The sequence below is a fragment of the Betta splendens genome, chromosome 13, assembly GCF_900634795.4.
Source record: "Betta splendens chromosome 13, fBetSpl5.4, whole genome shotgun sequence".
NCBI classification, from domain to species: Eukaryota; Metazoa; Chordata; class Actinopteri; order Anabantiformes; family Osphronemidae; genus Betta; species Betta splendens.
The window spans coordinates 15,299,606-15,319,770 of record NC_040893.2 but is presented as its reverse complement, the minus strand read 5'-3'; the positions used below and the strand labels follow the sequence as shown (position 1 = coordinate 15,319,770).

The 20,165-nt window shown below is 47.4% G+C and overlaps 1 long non-coding RNA gene across 5 annotated transcripts in view; it reads right to left on the bottom strand.

Annotated features, from left to right (window-relative positions):
- Positions 1 to 1,045: 1,045 nt before the first annotated feature.
- Positions 1,046 to 20,165, bottom strand: part of LOC114867531 (uncharacterized) — a 92,209-nt gene continuing 73,089 nt past the window's right edge. Inside the window, exons 6-7 of one of the 5 annotated variants that reach the window (XR_008696487.1) lie at positions 13,418 to 13,515; positions 1,046 to 4,406 (exon numbers count right to left, since the gene is read on the bottom strand). This is a non-coding gene — a long non-coding RNA (uncharacterized LOC114867531). Of the gene's footprint in view, positions 4,407 to 13,398; positions 13,516 to 18,922; positions 19,482 to 20,165 lie in introns of those variants that run through there. The other 4 variants (XR_003787881.3, XR_003787882.3, XR_008696486.1 and 1 more) reach the window with 4 other exon arrangements.

Here is a 20,165-nt window from a genome sequence, read left to right as displayed (position 1 = left end):
TAGCTCCGACCCTGCTGGGGTTTGGTTGAGCTGACTGTATTGTACTGAAGGGGAATCAGCTGGTGGTAATCTAAGGACCACAGCCATTAGGAAACAAGCAGCCAAACACCCCCCCCCCCCCACACACACACACACACACACTCTACATCTGTGTAAATCTAAAATCTAAATCAGGTGATATTTTTGGAGAATCACACCAACTTTCACTTATCATATATATGTGATTCAGGAGCACTTCCTCCTCCACCTTCTCGTCCTGATAGCTCCCCTGAGACCAGAACTTTTTCTACCTGCTCCTTATCAGCAGCAGGTTATCAGTGCCTACTGTATTGCTGCCAATGGGCACCCCATTCCAGGCCTAATAGGCTGTCTAAGTGATTTTGCCTTTGTCCTTTTGTGTCCTTGCCTTTCAATCAACTCGCACTGATTGCAATCTAGCCAACCAGGTGAGTGAGTTTGTCAGGAGAGTGACAATTGGCTGCTGAGATGGGGCAGATTCTTTATCTCAGTGGGACTTCCTGGATTAATTGAGATGGGTTAAGTGGAACAAGGGGGAAACGTGGCGAGCTGAAGTTCGCACAGAATAATGCTGACATGTGAGACTAGAGCCCTGTAGGAGAAATGGGAATTTAGCTTTCAGCAGATCTGAAAGTGGGTTAAAGGGGATCCAGCATGGAAGTCATAATTACATTGGAATATGTTTGAAAGAATGAATTGTGTTGGGCTTTGTTCTGTGAATTCAGACTGTTCATGGATGTGAATAGATAAATTATGTCTTAACTATTATTTAGCAAACATTAGACACATTTACTGAATTTTACCTCCCAAGGTTTATCAATCAAATGAAGAAGGTCAAACCTCAGCAGAGACTTAAACCTGATCCATAGTGTGTTTAGAAATACTCATTATTTTCTTCAAAGAAAAGGCAGTTTTTGGCTGAACTAACATGAAACATTCCGCAAGGATGAAATCCCTCAGCTAATAATTTCTAGGTAAAACCTTTGCCAGTGAATGATGCTCACAGATATACATCACTATCGTCCCAGGTGCGTTACTACAACACGTGTACCTCCATGAAATAAACACACAACACTGAAAACATTGAAAACATGCCACTGTGTATTTGTGAAGAGCAGCAAACGTTTCCACATGCAACAACACACAAATCATAAATATGCTGCAGCGCTGCAGATGCATCTGGGAGGTAAGGCCTACACACACACACACACACACAAAACGCACAAGCACGCACGCACACACAGTCTAAACAGACAAAGTGGAACCAGAAGGAAGAGAAACGAGATGACAGCACAAATTGAATGAAGGAGAAAAGAGATCGCTTGTGGTTTCCACTGCTGCCCCCCTTTCATTCCTGACTCATGACAAATGGTAAGTTACAGGCCACAAGATGCAGACACATGCAGACGACTCTTTCCAAATGTCTCACATACCGTCTCTCTATTTCTCCCATCCCTACGTCAGCTGTATGTTCATCCATCTCTGGTCTCATCCCTGTTTCTTTCTCCTCCTCTCTTCTTCCTGATCTGAGATATTGACGCTCCCATGATGGATTTCATGCATAAGAACATGTCCCCAGCCTTTACACAATGTAAAATCAACTTCCCGTTGACATTGATCCAGTGTTTCCCCACAGCCCTTGTGAAATCCGTGCCTGGTTTTACAGAGCCCTGCTCGACCCGCTTGTGATCCACCTCAGCGCTTTAAATAGGAGCCATGGGCCCTAAATGCCCTGCTCCTTTGTCAAAGGCCGATCAGCTGTGAATTAAAGCTGCGTGTTTAGGTTGCCGCTCTGCAAACAAGCCGCGGGCCCACGACGTGTGTGTTTTTGCCAGCGTGTGTCCCGCATGCATATGAGCCGACACAATGCGCGCTCTGAATCCGGATCAGCCGTGTGTGACAGTCACATCCTCAGCTCCCATTTTGAAGCAGAGCGCATCGCCTCCGCTGGCCTCTGCCTGTCTCTTCCAAACCAGAGGCACCGCTCTGACCTTACAGCAGTAAAACGCCTCTCTGACATCTATCACAGCGAGGCCCCGGCGCCGCTACAGATGCTTTACATGGAGAGGTTCAGGTACAAAAGCCTGCAGATACAGTACATGAACCAAGGAGCAGGGTTTATATCTAACCAGACTTGACAAAGTCTTTTCTTTATGAAGTAAATTGTCACAGTTTATAAACTTCTGTCTTTAATTCATCCATGAACAATTCATAAAATACATTTATACACTTTGTGACACAATATCACCCCAGTAAATGTAATTCAGTAGTTTACAAAAATCTATTTGGTATTTTAAGTATGTTTCTTAGAAATAAAACAACGACAAGCATCAGTGACTCTGTACAAACATATTTAAAGTAACATAAAGACTTATTTATTGGAGGTCAGGCCAAGTTAACGGGTTTTACATAAAGTCCACTGCACCATCCGTCTCTGTATCGACTTTATGCCAATGTCAATAGAGCGTTTGCTAAATCTGAGACTCAGTCAAACTGGAAGGACCTGAATCACAAGGAGCGCAACAGACAAACAACAGACACAGAACAGAATGAAGATTACACTGCTCACACAGAAATAACTGAAGACCTGATTCACTGATGTTTAACCAAATCTGCCTCAGCCTTGAGCCTGAGTAGAAACAGAAGATCAATATACTTCAAGGAAGCAAAACAATTAATAAATGCAGAAACGATGAGCCTATAATAACGCATTTGTGAGAAAGTGCCACTGGCAGCTAGACTTTATTGTAGAACAGGCTTGTACCTGATCAATAGCAAATAGAGACATGTTTTATTGAGAATCTAAATGTTGCCTGTAACTCTGTTTCACTCTGTGAAGTTTAACTTTTCTAAAAGCTTTGCTTCGTGCTGACACTGATTCTACACACACCGTTGTCTATGCCAGACCCAAAGTGCTAATTGCCAACAAAACCCGATCCAAATCATTTTGTAAAGTCCTGGCAGCCGGGCAGAAGCCGCTTTGCATCGCACCTAAGTCACGGAGGGAACAATAGAACAAAATGTGCCCGCGCCGCGCCAGATTAACAGCAGGACGCACAAAGGTAGCGGAGCACGCGGCACACCTGGTCCCCGCGACCTCTCACCTCGGCCCCACAGATCACAGCCAACGCCGAGAGGCAGGAAGTGCAGAAATTACGACTGGCGGTGAGGAAGACGACCAGAGGGGGCCGGAGCGGCTGTGTTTTACGGCGTAGCGCTCATCAAAGAGCGGCCTATTTCTGAGGAGCGTTGCATTCTGGGAGGGCCGACGTATCGGAAAAGACGCGGCGGCGATCAAATGATTGCGGCAACATGTGTAAACAAATATCGCTGCGTTTAAGACGGGTGAGAAATGTGCCGAGCGCTAAGGCAACATGTGCTAACACACACACACACACACACTGATTTACCACTGCTTAAGTCAACACAGCGATGGATGAGTGGAGCTGCTGGGGAGCGCGAGGCGGAGGGAAGCGGAGCAGGTGGAGCTGTCCCTCTGGCTGTGTTCAACACACAGAAAGCGCCGTAGGTAAACAGTGGCGCGGCGCCAAGGCACGGACGCGAGCATGTGCGTACACACACCACGGGCCGGGCTGGGCCGGGCTGCGCACACACACACACACACACACACACACACACACACACACACACACACACACACACACACACACGGAGCCCACTGTAAAGCTGTCATATGCTGAGCTGTGCCGCAGTGCTGAACCCAGCAGCCCTCTCTTCTTTGGGCCCATCTGTCACTCTCCCGTCTCATCTCACTTTCTCTCCCTTCGTCTCCTCTTCACTCTCCTTGCGATGCCTCTTAACCTTTCTTACATCACACCCCCCCTCATCCTCGTCTCTCTTCTCGCCGAAGCAAATATTCAAACGGCAGATAAAAGCGACAGAAGGGGAGCGATAGACAGTCTCAGCGCTCGTGTCAAACACTGAGGTTCAGACAGAACCCGATCCTGACGCCGCTGACGTCTGATCTGCACCCGTGTCGCGGGTCGAACCGGCCGCTTCGCGGGTCGAACCGGCCGCACCGCGGCGGTTCCGACCCCGCTTTGATTCCACCTCCGCGCGGCCGTGAGCCGTCGCTAGGCTTCGGCCACTCCGAGGCCCCGCTCGGACCCTTTGATGATGAAAGCGGAGTGTTGTGCTGCGTCGCTTCAGTCACGGCGGTTTGCCGTTTCTCCTGCGTCTCTGAAGACACTAAGTGAAGCCGATTTCTCCCAGGAAACTCCCGGCACGAAGCCGATGATCTGAGCAGAGCCGGGGACAAGCTGGAGCCAATCGCTACGGTTTGCGGTTGTTGTGACATGCTGTCTGTGGGCGACATGTGTCCCAATGCAGGACTGTCCACAACAATCTCTCCCAGGGTAGAAGTTTATCTAAAAGGATACAGAGACACATATGTCAGCGTTAAAACTGCCTTATATCACCAGCGTATGCATCAGCTAGACACAACACTTCAGTCTGAATCTGGTGCAAATCGCACATCCACGGTTCGAGCCATTAGCGGAGCCCAAACAGGCGGTTTGAGTTCCCCACTGAGGATAAAATGCTGGATTCTGTTTTAACCAGTGAGCAGGCGCAGCTCTTAACCTCTGACTGTCTACACACAGGTCTTTCTTCACCTCCCACACCTAACTCACCTTCTATAGATACAGTATGAGATAAGCCACACATGATGGGGGGGTTTGGGACTGTCCATCTAGATAAAGTCCTGCTATTGATGACATGAGGAAGTTGTGGTGACAAGCCGCCGACAGGAGGGTCAATAAGGAGGGCGAGGGGCGGTGGAATGGGAGGACACTGTCAATCACTGAGGCTAATGATAGCGCTAACCACACACACACACACACACACACACACACACACACACACACACACACACACACACACACACACACACACACACACACACACACACACTAACATCAACATACACACACACACACACACACACACACACACACACACACTTACATCAACATACACACAATGACACACTCACACAGTCTGCACAAAATGGGCGGTTTAGCGAGGTTGTCCGAGCGGCTGGACAAATGAGGACTTATTGATCGCCAGCGGGAGGGAATGATGTGGTTAAATACGAGGTCACATCCACACGTGCAGCGACCGCCGCTGCAACCTGCGTTCAAACGGGTCAGGCTGTTACCACAGGTCTCCAAGGCAACGCTGAAAAAGCTCGAATGACATTACCGCAACAAGTTGAGGGTTATTTTCTCAAACTTGATGAATAGTGAACACATTATTTTACAAGGTCATATTGATTAATCAGTCCAAACACGACGTGTAAAATCTGTGCTTGTTGAGTTTGTTGTGGGGCTGTTGCATCTTTTATGCGATGAGATAAGAGTGAATCATTGGGAAACGATGGCATGTGGTGCAGATGTGATGATGAAAGAAACAGGAATGTTTTTTGCAGCAGCATATGGGAAGTAAAGCAAAGGGGGCAGAGGAAGAAGGGGCACTGACTGAAAGACAGGCGGGAGGGGACGGAAAGAAAGATGTGGGGAATTAGTAGTGACAGGCAGGTGAAAAAGGACAGCGGCGGAGGAGCTGCAGAGGGAACGGCGCTGGTGGAGTGGGAGGATAGAGTGACACGACGAGGGGGAAATCACCAAAGCCCAAAAGTCGGGAGCAAACGAGCGGCATTGGCGGTGACAGGTGAGAGGAAGACGTGTGTGTGGAGGTGCAAAGCCGTGTGTAGTGAACTGGCAGTGACACGGCGAGCAGGTTGTGACATTAATTAGCGGGACTCAGCGACGGCTGGAACCTAATCTGCTGGAGAAAGCAGACACTGGGGGGGGGGGGCACATCAAAACACACACAGACACAAACACACCGTCTCTCTGCTGACCTCACTTCCTGAGGGGGGGGGGCAGGAGCGGCTATGATTACAGTCCTAATGTGGACAAGATGTGTGTGTTTGCGTCTGAAACTTCACCTCAGCCTGATTCATTTCCATTGAACTCGTTGAATCTGCTGAAGGAAGAGCCACGCTGTCGACTTGTGGATCCGCTTAATCTTTGTATGTGTGTTTGTTTCTGCTTAGTCGTATCATCTTCCAGTTATAGTCTTTATTGTTCCTATGAGGGGAACTTGGATGACAACTGCGGTTCATATATCAATACAAATACAAAAACATGACAAAATAATAATGGATAAAAAAAACAGACCCACTGACGTTTGTGATCTGTCTTCTCTCTAAAGCTTAAACTGCACTTTGTGTATTAATACTCAGTCTGGAAGTGTTTAGTGTTTTTCCCAACAAACAATGTGACTGTATATCTTCAGTATAAGAAAAACATGATTTCTACAAACAGAATTGGCTGCACAAAGTCACAGTCACGCAACATTAGAGGCGCTTCAGAAAACTCAAAACGCACCTTTATACTGTTTTCCAGCTTCTGTAACTTCAGACCTCTACAAATAACATGAGTGAACTACAGGAGAGATAAACAAGTTGATGAATCACCCCTGACTTAAGCTATATTATATTAAAGATCCAAAACAACTTCAATCACTTTCAGATGAAGCCTGAGGACGGTGGCTTCAAGGTGAGAGAACGCAGGAAACATCCAAGGCCAAACTTAAGTGACTTAGAGTCAACAGTAGTGGACAACATTGAATGTGTGTAACTTTTGGCCTGCAGGGATCAGATGTCGCGGTCTTACCCAAACACGCATGACAAGAGCGCGCCCGTGTGACAGCCCGCATGGTAAAGCGGGTCAAAGGGCAGCGGAGGAGCCCAACGAGGGAGACGGCGAGATAGAGGCAGCCTTTCATTCCAGAGCCCCCGATCTCCAAGGACTCCAACACACACAAGCAGTTAGCGCTGTTTACAAAAGCCAGCAGCAGAACCAATGCAAACCATACGCGGCCCGGCGCGCAGACACCGGGCCGAGCGGTTCTGAGCACGTGTGTGTCTGTGTGAGCGAGAGCAGCGGCCTTAATGCGGCGAAGGCAAAACAGAGCCCAGGGCTGTTAAAGGCGCATTCCGCTCCGCTCCGAGCCCGGCTTCTCTCCTGAGCGCGTCTGGTTCCAGTTCCCGTCCGTGCAGCGTTCCCGCGGGTCCCAAACCACTACCACATTTCACAGGCCGGGCTTCTCCTGCACCATAGATAAAGTTGTTTGGGGGCGTCTTTCATCGCGTCCGAGCGAAACCGCCGGGATCCGAAGCGAAATATCATATTTGATAATGGGACTGTGTTCTGTTTACCCACATACACAGCAAGTAAACACAGATGGGTTCTGGTGTGGACTGGAACAAACACATACATACATACTGTATATATATATATATATATATATATATATATATATATATATATATATATATATATATATATATATATATATATATATATATATATATATATATATATATATATATATATATATGTTTGTTAGGTTTTTGTAGGTTTTTCCTTCCATAAAAGGGACTGTTAAAAGCAGTTTCATCCTCCAGTCCCTGCGTTCAGCCTTCGCCTTTATAGTCATTACGTACGTCATGTGCACCTCATTTGTCATCCGCCGTCAGCGCGCGCTGAAGACGTGTGCTGTTTGTGTTGGTGTGGTTCCGTCCGGGTCCCGTCCTCCAGACGGGGCCGCTCTCGGGGGGTGTCGCTCTCCCTTTGGCCTTTGAAGGCAGTGGTAAAGTCGTTACGTCTTCGCGCGCCAGAACGAGGTGAGCGAGACACGAAACATGAAACTGGCTTCCAGTCGCACGCGGACGACGAGATGAGATACGTGAGGCGTGATCGGTGCTTTCACGCGGACCATCAGGCGAACTTTACATGTGGTACGTTCCCAGGTTTGATGAGAGGCAGTGAACTGGGTGGAACCTCCACACGTCACATCTGTGTTTATGGACAATCTGTAGCATTTAGCATCTAAACAAACTCACCTGATAATAATGATAATTATTATTTGTCAAATTTGAGATTTAACCAAGTGGTTTTAATTTCTTATTGTGGACGACAGTCTGTTTTTTAAGGTACAGTATAAAGAGTAACTTACAGGTGAACCCACGATAAAGTGTTGTTATTTCCAGGTACTATTTCTGTTACAAAGTAGGAAAAACTAAATCTACTGGTTATGACATCAGCCCAAATGAGCCTGCTTTCATTTAACTCCCAACCTCCTGCTACGATAGCGAATGCAACACGAGCCTCATGAAGAATTCCAAGGGTGAAACACGAACTGTGTCCCAGATCACAACAGCACAATCACACTGGATAAACGCTGCCTCTGGTACAATGGCAGGAAATCAGCTTTGCTCAGGCCGCAGCTTTGACTTGGTCAATTTCATGCTTCTCTTTTCTGGGGAGAGGAGAGCAGGAACTAATTCCGAAGTGTCCGGGAACGGGAACGTTGGGTGTAGCCGCCGGTTCAAACTGAGGGCTGAGCTTGACTCAATTTCAACTTCTCCAGTGTGTGTGTGTGTGTGTGTGTGTGTGTGTGTGTGTGTGTGTGTGTGTGTGTGTGTGTGTGTGTGGAGGTCTGACTGTCACTTCATTTCGGAGACACTTCACTCATAATACACTTCTCTTCGTCCCACTCACATCCCTCCACCCCGGCTTTTTTCTGCTCTCTACCCCCTTTGCCCTTCTTACATACCCCTTCACCGCTTTCACTGCATTCTGACGCTCACCTACATTTCTCTACCTTTTCCTCCCTCTCTTCTCCTCTTTCATTACTCTCGGCCCACATCCATCTTCCACCCGCTATCACTTTCAGCCCTCACTCCGTTTCCAGCCTCACCTCCCATCCTGTCGTACTATATTCCCGGTGGACTGGACCTATGGATATCAAGTGTGAACGAGAAAAGGGAAAGAAGGAAGGAGCGAGGGAGAAACTGAATCCCTGAGGGCTATGAAGATATAGAAGCACACTCAAGAGACCAGGACTGAAGGACTGCTCTCCTAATGAGGACGATAGACTAGAGCTGGAGGGATGTGTGTGCGTGTGTGTTTGCATGTGTGTACCTCTGACTAAGAGGAGGAATACTTTATATAAACGATATTGTTTGTGTATGTGTGCTGCCTGAGCTTTATGTTTATTCCCTGCTGAAGAAGCAAAGCATGACGACAGATAAGAGTCAGATGCAGTATATTCATATGAGAACCATGCTCTATATGCAACAGCGTGAGTACAAGTGTGTGTGTGTGTGTGTGTGTGTGTGTGTGTATGTGTGTGCGCGCGTGCGCGTGCGTAGTGCCCGACCACCTCGGTTGTTTGCAGCGCTCTTGCAGTATTTTAGCAAACGACTGCATATGGAGGGAGAGAGAGACATCTCACTCCCGTCTGACACTTCAGCCTGGAGGCAGGAGACACACCACCTTTGGACCTGGGGACGACGACAAAACGTCCTCACAAGAATGGAGCATGTGTCTATACATAGAGGACACACACACACCCTAACTAGACCCAAGTGACAGGAGGTGGATAAGATGAAGTTACAGACGTTCAACAAGTCTAACAGGGAGAGAAAGAGGAAACGGGAGCTTTAGAAAACATGCAAAGACTGATGGGTAATATGTAATAGTGTAATGATATCTTGTACACGCTACACTTCTAAATATTAAGACACATTACTTTACTCTGCTAAGGATGTAGATTATGAGTCTGACCTCAACTGTTTTTTTATTTTGTATCTGCTCAACCATTGAGTTTGGTATAAATATACATGAGTATGAAGTAGGATTATGGTTCTTCAAGGACAGGCCAAGCGCTGCTTCATTATTATTGATTATATATGATCACAGCTCTCCCCAGAACCCTGACAAAGCTGCCGCTGCTGCATCACTTCTTTCTGTACTTTTCCTACTCCCCCTATTTTCGCCCTCACCTTCAGCCGCGCCGCCTGCTTTGTCCTGATGTCCCACCGCTCGTCCAATCTGTCCAATCCTCTGTCCCGGCTCTGCTCTGCCAGCTGGCCACGCACAGCGCCTCCCCGAGGGGAGGACAGGTGTAGCGGCGCACACTCCACTGAGCACACGGCTACCTGTGGCACGCGGCGGGCACGCGCCCAGCGCAGACACGCAAACAGCGACGCACACGAGGACACGCCGCTTTTAAGAGGGACACAAAAACGCCCAGAAGCAGTTTTACTTAATAAAAGAAGACATGGCAACAAAGCAGGTCGCTCTGAAGCTCTAATGACGTCCTGCCAGTCAAATATTTATCTCAATTTATAGTGATTTTATTTGGATTGCAGCATCTTAAAGGTCCTCAGCATCAAATGCTTTCACTGATTTTAGCAATCGCTAGAAAAATGCTGCCTAACAAGTCCAGACGTCGTCTCACGGCCTTCGCATATCAACGCTCCGCTCAGTCGCCATCGCTCCTCCCGCTGCGAGCGAAGATCATTATCTGTGATTTACGTTTAGCCATTCGAGACGGACAGGGGAGAAGAAATGGGGGCTTTTAGGAGCGACTCTGCTTCTGTGTTTACACTTCTACGTCCGTGCGGTTGTGACACTGTCGTCAGCTGCCTTCTAATTAAAACCGAGTTAGATGTGGGTGATGGAATAATGGCTTTCACATACCGGCAGTGAACAGGCAGAAGCTCACAAGGTCTCTTCACAAATCTACAATTGTCTATAGACACAGTCAACAGACCTACAGACATGCAGCAACATTATTGGAAGAAAAGATGTTTTTTTCTATTTTTGGATAAATATTAGATTTTGTGTTTCATTTCAAACTTGGAAAATCATGCAGGCCTGTGTGCATCCAGATAATCAATTCTGATCTCTCGCTAGAAGAAGGAAGATTGATTTGTTATGTCTTGGAGACGCTGCACAATTTTCCCTTTCCTTTTTTCCTTAAAGGGTAGAGAGAAAATGCTTGTTTTGTCTTGCCTGTCTTTTTGGCTCAAATGAACTTTGACCCCTAACAAGTCCAGTCAGCAGTCTCTGACCTCAATGACCTGCCAAGCCATTGATCATGGTAACTCAGGAATTGCACCATGGGATTTGAAGTGCCCAAAAAATATTTCCAATAGTTTCCCCTTAACAATTTTGTTTCTGTAGCTTTTAATCTTAAAAAGCAAAAACAAGGAAAACTAACAAGACAATAAAGTGGGAATAAATGAAATTGCTGATTGGGGTCTCGTTCAGGTTGGACCACTAAAGTCCAACGGAGGCCGTCAGCTGAAGCAGTTTGTTTTTGAGGAGGCTGTAATGTGATCAGAGCGGTTAAGGCAGGCGAGGCTTATGGGTCTTTTCAATCCAAAGTTAGTATGCGCTGTCATGAGGAAGGGGAGGGAGGAGTGGTCATTGAAATGGATGTGATGTGAATCCACTTGAAGTCTCTAGGGGGCTGAAATAGGGAAGAATTAGATTAGCGGGAGAATGCAATCAGTATGACTACATTACTGACTATGATGAGAGAGGAGAGATGTGAGTGACAAGACGCTGGACTGCAGAAACTTTTCAAGACTGTGCTGTGAATGCCAAAAGCGGCGAGACAAAGGAGGAAGCGGGGCAGACGATCCATAACCACAAATGTGAAATATCTCAAAATCCAAAGCCAGGAAATCGATTGAAAGGTTCTTTAAATATATAGATCATCCCTTTTCCCCCCTCCCTCGCCTGCGCCCTCATTTTGTCAAATTACCCAAATATCCGAGCAGGAAAAACTCAGCTGGACATTATGAAAATGACACGACTTTGAGGGGAGAGAAAGGCTTCTTAGAACAACAGATCAGAGGAACTGAGGGGAGCACAAGCTCCAACGCTCTGTCCTCCGGTAAAAGCAGAGAACAAAGTTGGACTGGGCGGTGGAGGTGGCCGTGAGTGGCACAGATCCGGCAGAATGTGCACGCGGGCTCCTTTTACACTATTTACCCTGACTACAAACCCAATTAGCTCAAATCAGATTCTGTGTTTACACAGCATCAGGAGATGATTAAGTGAAACCTAACTTTCCAGTTTCACGTTCCCGCTCGTCATCCCTGGATCGTGGGTCTCACACACACACGCGCACACACGCACACACACACACATGCAATAACATCCCAGCAGCCACAGTCGTCTGAAAAAGCACATTGTTCCTTTGTAATTCCACACGACGGCACCTTAGCACTATGTGTGTGTGTGTGTGTGTGTGTGTGTGTGTATATGGCTTCATAAATATATATATATCATGGCTTCCTTGATTCACTGCGCATGCTGCTGCACCACAAACCCTAAAAAAAACCTCTTTGTTTTTTATGTTCAGTTTAAATCTTCCAAATCCACTCCACCCATTTAATCCCAACATCTGCCCCATCTACACCCCCCACCACCCCCACCCCCCGACCTCCAAGCCCACTGTGCCCACACTCATCCCACAGCCGCACACAACCCCCACACGACAAACGTGAATCCAAACGCACGTCGTCGGGAGATTTTCCGCAGCGGATCAGGTTTGGACGCCTGTCGCTCCTGGCAACGAGGAACCACAACAAATCTCCCCATTGAAACAGACACTAGAAGAACATGTGCGGGATGTGTTCGATCGATGTTCAGGTTCGTTGCTCAAACGACGGATTCACATTAAACGATGTGTGAAAAGCATCAGATAATATATTTTCCACTGCTGTTAAGTCGTCCCATCAGCAGCTGCAACTCAAACTCAGGAATGACTTCCCAGCTCATTTGTCCCTTTATATTTGGGAATGACCCCCCCCCAGAAACACACAACCACTTCCTCCTGTGGCCCCATAGCTGTTTACATGCACATCTGTGTGGACACACGAGGGGACGGATGTCGCGCCGGTCTCCGAGCGCCTGAGAACTGTGAGAACCGCTTCGCGCCGACACAAAAGCATAGAGCGGAGATAAACGCCGTCCAATGAGCCGCTGTTTCAGCCGCGGCGGCCAAACGCGCTGCCAGCGCGGCTCAGAGGCGAGAAATCAAACGTGAGGATGGCGGCGCACAACTCTCACGTCTCTGTGTGTGTCCGTCCTGCTCGGGGAGCGCTTCCCATGACTAAATCCTGCACAATCCAGGATGCTCAGCGGACGTTTTGAGGGGAATCTTGGACAGAGCGCTGGAACGAATGCGATGCAAGTGCGACTTCAGTTTGGGTTCCAGTGCTGAGGCTGTGATGTGAATAAGCTTGAGGAGCTGCAGTTCTGAACCTGAATTTAAGTTGAAATACCGTTTTCAGGTGTCTCATAAAATAATTGGTGGATTGTTACTTGCTTACATTTTAAAATCTCTTTGTTTCTTTAGTTGTTGGACTATTTTACTATTCTTACACTAATTACTTTGTATCAGACGAGTTGTAATTGTATTCAGTGTAACTGGGTGAGTTTAGACTTTCTCACTGCCTCACACAGGGCGAGCGAGAGAGCGTCCTACCGGGGTCACGACCTTTCACCTTTTCCTTATTCTTCTTCCCATGCTTTTTTTCCGTTCATCTCCGTTCCAGACTCGTCCTCTCTCTGTTCCGTCCTCCGGTCAGTGTCATCATCACACCTGTTCGCAGCGGGAGCACGGAGATGCAAAATTAAATATCGATCGCGCTATAAAGTATGAGCAAGATGAAAACGTTGCTGAAAATGTGAACATGTCAGCGAATGTCTGTCATTTAATTATCCTTCGCTTTGCTGGAACATGAGTCAGTGTAGTCTGACTGATCTCTCTCTCTCTCACACACACACACACACACACACACACACACACACACACACACACACACACACACACACACACACACACACACACACACACACACACACACACACACACACACACACACACACCATAGTAAAGTGCTGAATACAAGGACTTTGATGTCCCTGCTTTGTTGTGGATGGCTTTATTCTCCTCCCTCCATCTGAAGAGAGCAGAGTGCAGAAATGGAGGCCCTGAGAGCTTCGGCTAATTGAACTCTTTGCTCTGTTATCATATGACAGAAAATGTGGACGCGCAGGCAGCGTGTGCAGACCAGCCGGAGAGCGACACACACGCGGGGAGATTAAGGGAGACACACAGGGACATAAATAGAGGCAGATGCACTGCTGCTCTCTCCCTGTCATATCTCAATCCTGCTCAGGTGTCCACGTCTTATTCCCCACTTCTCTTCCACTTCTGCACCCCCCCCCCTCGTCGCCTTCCTCTCTCGCTCTCTGACCTCTACCTTTGTTGATTCTCATCCCTCAGATTCTCCCACTCCACCTCCTTTCTCCCGCCCCATCCATCTCCCTCTCATCTTCCCTTTGATGTGGTGATGCAGGGTTATCTGGGGTTCTCGTCTGAGGGGAATAGGTACGAGGTGAGTGAGATTGAGAGGGGGGAAAGGAAGAGGGAAAAGCAAACGGGGGGAGGGGTTGTTCAGATGATGAGGATTCGGCCCCCTTTGTTGGAATATCGCTTTCAACTCACCCTCCGCCTTCACCTGTGAAAGAATGAGTGAATTAAGAGACACGGCTGTTTCCTTCTGATGCTACTGTTCCCTGCAGGTAAACATCCAGGTCTAAATCTGGTCAGAAAGTCGCACCGCCGGGGCTCAAGTGAGCGGCGAAGCATGGCTGAAGAACAGCACGACCTCAGTCCGCACGCTGACGCCTTCACGGATGTTTTTACCTACATGAAACGTCTCTTTGGCAAAAGCCCTATTTTCTGTGAATCCTGCGCATCTGCTGAGGCGACGCTGTCGCACCCAACTCAAGACAAAACGCAAAGAGAGTTTATTTTAGCAGATAAATTCCTTTGGAATTTAAAGTAAACTGAATTCAAATCACATCCTCCTGACTCAATTGTAGTCTGAACGACACGACAGGAATATGGAGATTTCAAGTTTTTGCTTTGTGGAGCTACAGTCATTTTAAAGGACCAGGGGTCTGAGAGCAGCAATGAAGGATGCACTCTGCCAAATGGCCCAACACACAGTGGACCAAGTACACACACACACACACACACACGCACGCGCACGCGCACGCACACGCACACGCACACACACACACACGCGCACACACACACACACACACACACACACACACACACACACACACACACACAGGCTGCGTGTTGTGTATGCTGATTAAAAATCCCTCAGCTCAGTGCAAGGCGTCGGTAGGTGCTGGTGACTGAGCCCTGATTACTTAATGAATTGATCAGAGCCTTACAGGTACTGAATCAATGCAAGGGCCTCTACTAACATGTAATGTCAATAATGTAATTACGTCAGTGGTCTAGAATGAACATGCTTTAACTGCTACTGGTTCAGACTTCACACACACACATCTCCCTGGGGATGATGCCTGATGTCACCTGTACATAAACAAAAACACATTAAAAGCCTCTACTGTGCAGCGTCATCCTGACCAGACTGAACGCTGCATCAGGGGCAGGTCCACCACGACCCCCCGCTGACCTCAGCGCAGCTCGTCAGGTTTGAAACCACATTTAGAACAGCAATCGCTGATTTGGAGGCTCACAAGATGGCATTTTTATAGAACTCACGCACAGACACTCGCGCGCCGGTCGCTTCGGTGCCGGTCTATTACCAAAGTAGCAGGTCCACTGAGAGGCTGGTGTCACATGGAGTGTGCCCCTGCGGGACGCGGAGCCTTACAGACAGCGCATTATCACGGATCACGGGACTTTACGCTGGCCGTCAGTCCTCCGCAACACTTCACATCCCACTTCAGCATATTTCTCATGTTTGGAGGGTGTTTGGTGCTGATGCACACACACACACACACACACACACACACACACACACACACACACACACACACACACACACACACACACACACACACACACACACACACACACACACACACACACACACACACACACACACACACACACTGCTGTTTGGGCACTGTTCGCGCAGCCATTCACCGACTATTCGAATGCACCTGAAAGCGTCCATGCAGTGGGTCTGAGTGTGTGTCTCATGCCCACTTGGCTGAGCTCAGGGCTGTGGTCTGTCAGCGGGGGGGATCCCATGTCCCCCGCAGGATGCGTTGATTAGCTTGGCCCAGTCTGAGCCAGGAGGCCTGCTGGGTGCTCAGCGGACTGTACCAGTAGCACGGGGCTGAACCTGTGTTAGCAGAACACGCGGACCCGCCGGGACGCAGCACGAGGACACAAGCAGAGGGGCTTCGCCTTCAGAGGAGAGGAATCCTGTGGGTTTCTGTCTTCAGCTTGGCCAAACGCGTCTGCACTGTAAAGCTGCCGCAGCAGCGACGCTGACGAAGAACACGGCAGATAAATAGCTATGAAGCTACACACGACCAGAGGAAGCAGGACTCAAACCACTCATCACTCATGTACATGTATGTAGATGTGGACAATGCAGCAGTTTGAGGAGACTGTCGCTAGTTTTAACTAGTTTGTTCTGGGCCTTCACACCAAGAGGAACCGAGAACTGTGGGCAGAATTTCCAGCTCACTCTTTTTCTAACGCTTCCATCTTTTGCTTTGATATCATTTTGATACACTCATCCACTCTTTCAGGTTAAGGTGCATGGAGGTCACAATTTATAATGACATTGACTAGACGCTAGTCTGCGTATGTGTGTGTTTGTTTATACAGATCAGTGTTCTCATATATTAATACTGACTACATTTTCATTTCAGTCTCTAGCGCATCTTTGATTTACACTTTAAATTGATAAAACCAACCCTCCGTTGACCTCTTTCTGTAGTTTTACAAGTTTTCAACCACTCACGGTAGTTGTACTGTATATTTGACAAAAAACGTCCCTGAGAAAAATGTTATTTTAAGTAATATCAAGCAGGGAGAGACAGTGAGTGTACAGAGTCAGTCAGATATCATACTTAAGGCAGATTTTGATAGATGGTGGGAGGCCAGGAGAGCCTTGGAGGAAAAAAATGGACAAGGACAGAGAAAAATAAGAATGAAAGGATGGAGGGAGGGGGGAGGAGGAGAGCAAGTGTTGGAGGGATCTCGCAGTACTTGTGATGGATGAGGTTTAGCTCAGGTGTGACGGCGCGACCAAATTAAATCACTGAGCAGACAGCAATGAACGAGAGACAAGGTTATCACTTTCGCCCCCCCCCCCCCAGCGTCTACCACCCCAAGTCGGAGTCTGTCCTCGCTTCACTATCACTGGCTCGCTGCCGCTCTGCTGGGAGAGTCAGCCTTCACTTCTGAGTAATGTTAGACACATTTCAATCATGTACTCCTGAGGCCTGTTTTATGACATTACTTACTTTCACTCAGTGACCTGATGGGTGCAGCTGTCTGAAAGAATCAATATTTCTAAAGTAGTAGAGAAACTTGCATTTTTCAAGACAGGCCGGCTTAACACACCCAGGCCGTGAATGCACGATACAAGTAAACAGCCCAGAAGCGTTTGGGCCAATTCAAACATACAAAGGTGCTCTTCTCCTCTCCTCCTCTCCCACATGTGCACAACGTGCACATGTAAAACACGTCTGTGTTAAAAAGCCTTCAAACATGTACCTAATAAAAAGAGGAAATATGTGCACAGTGCACTTTTCACTTCCATCATCATCCTTCTATTTGGACTCGTGATTAACATGTGCACCATCCACCGCATGACATAAAGTGATGTGATGGGAAACTGTCTGTCCCTTCCTGCTATATACAAACCTGTTGACAGAGGAGGCTCCTTTAATTGCGACTGTTCCATAACCTTTGACCTTTCCCCTTTGACCAACCCCGCAGCCAGACATAACGATCAGCCACCATACTCCTGGTGTTGACATCGGGGTCCCCTTGTCGCCGTGTCACACGGACAATGACATGCTTGTGCTGTGGGACAATGGAGAATGCTTCAGATTGTAGTATAGAAGGGAGGTGGAGGGACGGAGTCAGGGTGGAGGAAAGGGAGGAATGTTTGGGGTCAACGGGGACTAGATTTAGCAAAAAAAACGTTTATTTACTTCAGCCCATCAGAGGGATACGCAGCTAATCCTCCTGTACTTTGTGACATGCCAGAAGTTTGCTCATCTGTCACTTTGAACAAGTAACTCATGTCCTCTCCTCTGAAAAAAACAATATTATACAAGACTCCACCAGTCAAATCCAGGCTTAGACAGCAGGGATCGTGGTTTCCATCAAACACGAAACCTCAATTTGCCTGGATACTTAAGCAAGTCTTCCACATGGCTTCCATTGCGACTGATAAACAAGTTAGGAATAAATTAAAGGTTTTACTTCATAATATTTTTTTGCAGCGGGTTTCTCATGCTGCCATGCTCTCTTGAGTAAGGGCTAATTCAAACCCTGATCTGAGTAAGTAAATTCCAAGCAAAGCACTTAAACCCCATGTACACACACACACACACACACACACACACACACACACACACACACACACACACACACACACACACACACACACACACACACACACACACACACACACACACACACACACACACACACACACACACACACACACACACGGCTCATCATCAGCAGCCTCATTATGTTGTTGATTCTTCATCTCCCTTCAGACAGTACTATTTACCCAGTGTCTCCAAGTGGGGGGAGATGGGTAATGAGACTGATGTGTGCAGGGGTGTTTCTGGGTAATTTGTTTGATATGAGACCTGATGGGAAGTGAAAGGATCAAAAGATTAAATCCGATAGTTTGCCTCTTTTCCTCTTCACCTTCCCTTCATCATGTAGCAGCCCTGCGCTCAAAAGTAAAAATGTCGAGAAACAGTTTTTTCCCCTTCTGGTTTTGAAACCTGATTAAATCTCCTCTGCCTGTTCTCACAGTACAATAGAAGCATGGAGCCTCGCCTGTGAACTCCCTTATGAGCTTATTCTGACCCTTGAACTCATCACATGAAGCCCTGAGGAGGTCAAAGATCCCTCAGCAGGTGGACTCACTGACAAACAGGTGTGCCTTCCAGATGTCACACCTACATTTACACTGATGTCCACACAAAAATAAACATGGGAATGGGAATGCCTGCTTATGAAATGTAGATTCGTTGTTTGATCAGATTGTCCATGTTATCACACTCTGCCCTGCGCGCATTCATTGGCAGGATATTTTACTGTCCTGTGTAATGTAATAGGCTTGAGGAAAATCAGACAGGTCTCATCCTTCATACTGCTCTCGTCTAATCAAAGCAGGCGTGGAAATCCTTTAAAATGACATAAATTTAGAACCTCATTGAGCATTTGCCAGTTTATTTTCTTTCAGTAAATAATAAACCACCAATCACATTTGACAGAAACCTTCATTAAAAGCCCTTGATACATAACGGTGATGATCCCATTAATGATCCCATCCCATCACAGCTGACGTCTGCTCGTGGAAACTGTATCGGAGTCTTTGCCGCCTATTGTTCAGGGTGGTTACACTTCTCACATGACGTCAATAGGCTTCTTAAGTGGACGACAATGAGGATGTGAGCAGGTAAAGGAGGTGTTGTTCAAAGCCCTCATTTTCTTAAATGGGTTGTGATGTGGCCAATGGGTGTCTGTAGATGGTTGGAAAAGGAAGTCAAACACGTTCAAGAGGAAAATCCCTCCCTCAACAGAGGAGGTGGTCTCACAGTAGGTCTGTCTTTTATTCTCCATCCTAAACAGCAAAATTAAGAGCCCTTCACACATCCATCAGGGAGGCAACACCTACTGTAACAAGCATTTCCATTCAGACTAATGGGAGCTGCCTGGACGCAGATGTGGACAGTTGCTCTTCACACCGAGTGAACGCCTTCATTCGACTGCACCGTCTGACGCTGCAGCGTTTGAACAGCTACTGTGCAGTTCAATGGGAACAATAAAGAAGGGGGAGTTTAAGATGTGTGGGCCTGTTACAGAGGATGATTCAAGCAGAGTTGATCCATGCTTCCCAAATGAAGGGTGATGTTTAGGGAACACTGAAGGCTGATGCGGGTTCATATAAGAAGCAGTGTGAGGCGGCCGTCGAGTGGAGGCGCGAGGGCTCAGAAGACGTCCATCACCGTACGAACTTTGCAAAACAGCCAAAGGCAAATTGAGCCGAACAAGCCAAAAATGAATGCATAGCAGCTAAGATGTATTCACAGCAACAACATAAAAGGTGACATTTGAAAGGTAGCACATTAGTGAAATGCACTGGATACATTAATTCAGTGTGGCTAAAAGCCTTGTTAGCATTCACAGTTTGAGGCTGAATGTAC